Source organism: Scleropages formosus, chromosome 1 (genome assembly GCF_900964775.1).
Source record: "Scleropages formosus chromosome 1, fSclFor1.1, whole genome shotgun sequence".
Taxonomy (NCBI): Eukaryota; Metazoa; Chordata; class Actinopteri; order Osteoglossiformes; family Osteoglossidae; genus Scleropages; species Scleropages formosus.
In genome coordinates, this window is record NC_041806.1 from 38,455,595 (window position 1) to 38,462,294 (window position 6,700).

The 6,700-nt window shown below is 42.5% G+C and overlaps 1 long non-coding RNA gene across 1 annotated transcript; it reads right to left on the minus strand.

The window, feature by feature from the left end:
• Positions 1–4,495: 4,495 nt before the first annotated feature.
• LOC108929277 (uncharacterized) lies at positions 4,496–6,413 on the minus strand. The gene is made up of 4 exons (XR_001965731.2): positions 6,201–6,413; positions 5,849–5,963; positions 5,001–5,075; positions 4,496–4,881 (listed from the first exon to the last, which is right to left on the minus strand). It is a non-coding gene; the product is annotated as an uncharacterized LOC108929277 (long non-coding RNA).
• Positions 6,414–6,700: the final 287 nt, after the last annotated feature.

A 6,700-nucleotide genomic window follows, 5' to 3' on the forward strand; every position in this document is an offset into this window, starting at 1 on the left:
ATGCAGAAGACACTACAGAATCCACAGTTTATTTCTAAGTGTGAATAACACAGAATCTTCTATATACAGGGTAAAAAGATTTTTACTAGTATAAACAATATTATTTGTAGCCCTTCCCTCTTTTTCTTCCTCTATTTCTGAAATGCAAGGCCAGCTGTGTACAAGATACACAGGTCAGCTTTACCATAGAAAGGTGTTGATCAACTGCTCTGTTATCTTATTCATGTGTATTTATAGATGATAAATGTGCTATAATGTTTTGGGCCGAGACACACTGCGAAGGTATTAATTCATTTTTTTGTATTTATTTAATTTTTTGAATACAGTGCATGGTAAGGCAGAGAGAAATGTTTAATGATCAGTCATCAAAATTGTTCTTCTGCTTTAGATTGTATTACCTGGTTATAAAGTTTGCCAAGTAACGTTGTGTATAACTTTACATATAGTAAAGAGTGTGATAATCCGTGCTCTTTACGGCGCACTGTACGGCAGTGTTTACAAGGTGAATCCGATGTGTTTAATGGACCTTTCACCTTGCATTTAGATCAGAAGTTGTGGACGTGCACTGTGTTTATTAAAGGAGACTATTTTTATAGAACTTAAGTCTCATTAATAAAGAAAATGAACACATTAAGCACATAATTTAACAAACAAGGCTACAGTGCAAGAATTTATATGGCAAAGTCTTTTTTTTTTTATAAGATGATGAAACAAACTGTTTTAGTGACCTGTGTGTGACTTTTCCTTACTTTGCTGTAGTTAAGGTGAAGAATGAATTGTATTTAATTATTTGTTTTAATGTAACGAAATGTGAGCAGGATGGCCACCTGAGGTACAGATATAATGAAATTCCTCATATTCATGTATTTGTTTTGCATTGAGTTTTATGGGGGTATGAAATCATTTTTATGCCTGGACTTCCTCTGTTAGTTCTGTTAAGTATTGTTCTTTATTAAAAGGGCTTGGATGTACTTTTCATATTTTTTGCACAAGGACCACAAATGATTTCATCTGGTTTTGGCTCTGCAATGTTGATTAAGAAATAGTTTCCATCTACAGTGCATCTTGGCTGTCTGCATGTAAAACAATTAAGCTGGATTTCCAGACAGAGATTCAAGAGTTTCCGTGTCTAAATTGCAAGAAGGTGTTCAGTCGGCCTTAAAAGTGTTTTTGTGTGGCTGTTGAAAAGGAAAAGAATGAGTATAAGATTTCGTCTATGTGGATATTGGAAATTAATGTGGTATACGGTGAAACCTGAGCATGTTTCCGCCCATCTAAATGGCAGTACGTGTGATGGCGTTTCTGTAATTAGTAGTACTTTCTTACCAAAGATGGCTTTGCCTGTCTAACGTTCCAGGGTTTTAGCCCAACGCCAGATGTTAAATCATCCTCTGGATGGGAACCAGTTAAACTGGCATTTTTCCCCTTCCCTTAATTTAGACCTCTCATCACACCACGATGCCTTGAGTTTAAACAAACTCACCTGCAAGTTGTTGAGTGAATCTTCCTCCTTCCCACTAGACCACAGAGGAATAAATAAATGCTCTGCTGTGAATTTGGAAAGGGTGGATGTTTCTCTGGGCAACAGCAGTACATCTCTATGTAGTGTTATGAGCCCACACACCTTATTCACCATGGTGACTTACACTGCTAGATACACTACTTACACTCGGTCACTCATCCAAACACCAGTGGAACACTGTCACTCACACATTATGATGGAACCTGAATTGCATGTCTTTGGACTGTGGGAGGAAACCAGAGCACCTGGAGAAAACCCACACAGACAGAGAGAGAATATGCAAAATCTACACAGACTGAATGAGGATCGAACCCACATCCTCTCACACTACCCAGGTGTTGCGACTCAGCAGTGCTGCTTGTTGTGCCACAGTGGGAGAAAGTTAACCATGCAATGGGTTAACAGTGAAATATTTACCATGATTTAACAGAGATGATCAATGTTGATTTTCATTTATACAGCATATATTGTAAAATAATGAAATGCATTTGAAATATTCTATGCATTTTTCACTTTGCATCTCCAAGTACCAGCAGGTGTTCAGTGCAGTTGCAATAAGTATCAGGGTTTATATTTGTATTTTTTTAGCAGTATGTGTAGACAAAATCAGCGAAAGTCATGGCCCAAAGGCCCACGCAGTGCTGGCACTTAATCCAAACCTTAAAAGTCCTTATTAGTGTCCTTTTGACTGGATGATAGCACCCAAGCCAAGCACCAGGGGTGTACCTCATTTCTTCATTTCACATGATAAAATCTCTCATTTAAATGATGCCAAGAGAGCCGCTTGAAAGGAAGTCTACGAAGTATAATTTGTAAATTCCATCCAAATGGATATAAATACTCAGAAAAAGACTTGTAGAGAATTCTAGAAGTAAGATTCTGAAAACTGGATCTCGGCGGTGTGCCTTACGTGTCGAACATCAAGTGAACGAAGGGTTTTTTTCAGGTAAAATGAGCAACTCTTCCTAGTATTTGAAGATAGGACGCTCCGGTGAGCTTGCTGAACGCACCGTCTGAGCATCTGTCTGCACAAGGAACCGTCTCAGTGTCCCTCCACCAACATGCCCTCACCTCCCGCCCCTATCGAACCTCTGCTTGTAGCCACGTCGAGCCGCAGGGGTTATCAGAAGCGGAGGCGCTGGCCCTCGTATCTCGTATGATATCTGCACTCCAAGTTCCCTGAGTCACCCCGGGCGTGTCGAGATCTCTGGAACAACGGCCGTCTTGTACGTATCGGACGGGTCAGGCCTTGCCCCCCGATTTTGGGATTGCAGCCACGTGTGAAGCGAGCAGAACTGAACTTGTGCAACGAACTGCGTGCTGCTTCGCTCGTGACAGAATGCCAGACATTCCTCAAGCGTGGCAGAAGGAGAAGGGGCGGGACAGGCGAGGAGACGTTCCTCCTGGCGTCGATGAGATGTGGAGCACGCAAGCAAGCGCTGCTCTCCGCACCTTAGCAGGGGCCGCGGAGGAGCTCAGCGGAAGTAACGGCCGCTTGGAAAACGACGCCTGCCTTCGGAGCCGTAAAGTTTAGCTATGGAGGGACAGGGAATGCGCGCACACACCCGCTTAGGTGAAACACTCGTGTGTGTCCATGTACAGGTTTATCCCTTGCTGTCCACTATTCTCTTCTACTTATCACAATGACCACAATGAAAAACGTTTGTCATTACAAATGATGTATCCACTGCTCTTCATCTCAAGCAGTGATGAATGAGTGATGATGATGATGATGATGATTATTATTATTATTATTGTTGTTGTTGTTGTTAATGTGGAGGGGGTGTGGTGGTGCAGCGGGGTTGGCCGGGGCCCGCTCTCTGGCAGGTCTGGGGTTCGAGTCCCGCTTGGGGTACCTTGCAATAGACTGGTGTCCTGTCCTGGGTGTGTCCCCTTGTGCCCTGCGTTCTCGGGTTAGGCTCCGGTTCGCTGCGACCCTACTCGGGACAAGCGGTTTCGGTCAATGTATGTGTGTGTGTTGTGTTAATGTGCCAGGAATATGGGCAGTGCAGCGCTGCTCTCTTTTTAAGGGCAATATTACACCTTCACACGAAATATTTGGAGGTTTCTTATTTGGAATTAAGGCCTGGACCATTTTTTTTTATTCCGAAAATGACGATCTTCTTGAGGGGAGAAGCTTTTTAATCAGATTTTAACATTTAATAATAAATCCTGAATGGAGATTTACTAGAATAAATACTATCGCCTTTACTACCCGAAGGTTTGCCTTTGATTAAGGCTTTAAAACAAACTTATTTGGAAGCAGGAATCTTTGGCTAGTACCCAGGGTTTATACATTTGGGTTTGCTGGTTCTCCAGAAAAGTGTGTGTCCAGAGTAATGGCGCAGCCTGCAATATAATGCCATTGTGTGACATCTAAACTCCTGTGACGTTTTCATTTGATTTTGGGAAACACAACTCCCTCTCCTTCCACTCGCAGGGCTTTTCACAGGATCATGGTCTTTGGAAACCCTCAAAAGAATTTAAACCACCGTCCACATTTCATTCTGAGCAGATGTGATCATAGTGGCTGAGGAATCACAGTTCCTGTCTCTCGGCTGTAATAACTTTCGATGCGCTTGTCTGTGTCTGTTTCTCATGTGCAACTGTAAAGAGAACAAAACTGAAGGTAAAGGCAACAAAATTTTTCAGTGGTTTGTGTAAATAATTTCTATCCTAATTTGGATTTGACAACTTCCTTCTATTTTTTCACACGTGGCAATAAAGCGAATGATTTTAATGTGACATGAATTACGAAATAAAACAGACAAACGTGAACCCTTGTTGCTCTTAAAGTGCATATCAGACATGTCAATAAATTTGTTTTCCTTTGAAAAACAGTGTTTTAAACTTATCTTGTTTTTATAACTATTGTTTGGAGGTTTGCAAAAATGTGTATGCAACAGAGGTTTTCATGAAGCATTATACAGATCAATTTTAATTAAATAAAATACACAAGTAGAGTGCCTCCAGAATCCTCTGTCCCTAGCGCGTCCATTATCGCTTCGATCGAGTCCCTCCGTCTGGTCGCCAGTCCTGCTCTTCTTTTTCCCTTAGCTATCGCAGAAGATTGGCTTTCTAGTTGAGAAAATCTGTTCTTCACATGATGTGTCCAAAGTACGATAACCGCAGTCCCATCATTTGTGCACCTTTTTTTTAAAGCATTTTTGGGACAGTTTTTTTTTTTTTTTTTTTTAAATCCTTGGTTTTCATTTTCCAATATTACATTTCAAAAAACGAAAGTTTTACTTGAAAATATGGCTGGATTAGCAGAAGGGAAGGCCAGTAAGTATACACAGATGATTCAGACACACAGAGTTTTGCCCTCGCTCATTTCTTTTTGAGTAAATGATTGGTACCTGTGTAGGACAAGACAGAAACATTATTATTAATCCTTACTTAGCTGACACTGTCATATGAGATAGTGGCATAGCAGCACTGCTGTGACTTTGAATCTGAGGTTTGATTCCCCACTCACTTTGCATGCAGCCCAGACACGTGTGGAAGAAGGCCATGACCACGGCACACCTCCTACATGAGTGCCTCCCATGAGCTGAAATAAAGATGATGGCACTTATCCTACTTACCCATTGTCCAAGCTGCCTTAAAATGTTGAATGGTTATTAATCTGAATCATTATTGTTGGAACATACTCTCTCTGAATATTTATATATATATATATATATATATATATATATAAGGGGGGTGCAGCGGTGCAGCAGCAGTGGGTTTGGCCTGGTCCTGCTCTCTGGCGAGCCTGGGGTTCGAGTTCTGCTCGGGGTGCCTTGTGACGGACTGGCATCCCATCCAGGGTGTGTCCCCCCCCCCCCAGCCTTGCGCCCTGTGTTGTCGGGTTAGGCTCCGGATCAGGCTCTGGCTTGCCGCGGCCCCACTCGGGATGAGCGGCTTCAGACAGTGTGTCTTATTTATATTTAGCTGTCACTTTTCTTCAAAGCGACTCACGGTGTTAAGGGCACAAGTATCAATTCAGGGTTAGTGCCTTGATTGAGGGCACGACAGCAAGAGCAGAGAGTTTATCTAAGATGACATCCGCTTTCCATTCAGCGTTCAAGAAATTAACATTAAAATCTTTGGTCCTAGTCTAGGTGTGAAATAAGCGTTTTAAACCAGACAGGGAAAAGGCAGTTAAGTGAACAATAAAAATGTTAAAAGATGTCTGATTACATCTGATATAGAATCAGTTGGAGAATTAAATCAATTCCAAAATCCCAACCAGCCACACCAGGGCACACCCTGTTATTTTGTCACTTGTGACACATGTGGCAACCTTTAGCTTGTAAATGTATGTTCTTAACCGCTTTTCACCTTTCTCTTCCAGCAGTGACTGTGTTCAAGTTGAAAACTTCAGGGACCTGCGCACTTTGTCGGAAGGGGAACTCCTACTTCTCTGAAAGGCAGCCGGGTACAGTAAACGCTTCCACTGCGGAGGAGGGACACAAGGCAGATTACGAGTCCTGAAAATCGCCGAAGTAGAGAGGTGGGGCAGACAAACAAAATCGTTGCAAGGTTTGTCAACGGCAAGCAAAGCGTTAATCAAAACGAAAGAAAAGACAAAAAATGCCCCGTCTATATTGTAAGGAACCAAAGTAAAAACCGTGATTTGAATTTGTAAAAGCACAAATGCGGTAAATGTTACACCGAGCCTACACGTGCTCACCTGCCGATCACGTACGTATAAAGGCCGATTAACCTCCGCGGTCCCGCGTGCACTTTTCTCAGCACCCCATCGCCACCTTATTTCTGTCCAAAGTTGCCACCAAAAGGGGTCTCGAGAACGTCACTCACGAGCTGGTGCCATCCGTCCAGTGGGAACCAAGCCAGAGAAGAAAGCACACAAAGCATTCAGCCAAACACACCATCACACTTCTTACTGCCGCACATGTACTGACAGTGAGAACTTATCAAATTCTAACAGTCTGAGTAATTCTTTACATTGAATTTTATGGCTAATTACGTAGGTGTTGGGTATTGCCTCTAACGTGCTTCAACAAATACTGGGAACGGATGCTGCTGTCGCTGTGTAGAATCACTGCCAAAAGCATTGAAAACACACACCTGACATCATAAGCGGGAAGCATTTCTGAGTAGTTGTTCGAGGCGGTCGGTGCATCTATTCTGCAGGCGAACTCATAAATGTTGGCTAACACAGCTACGCGT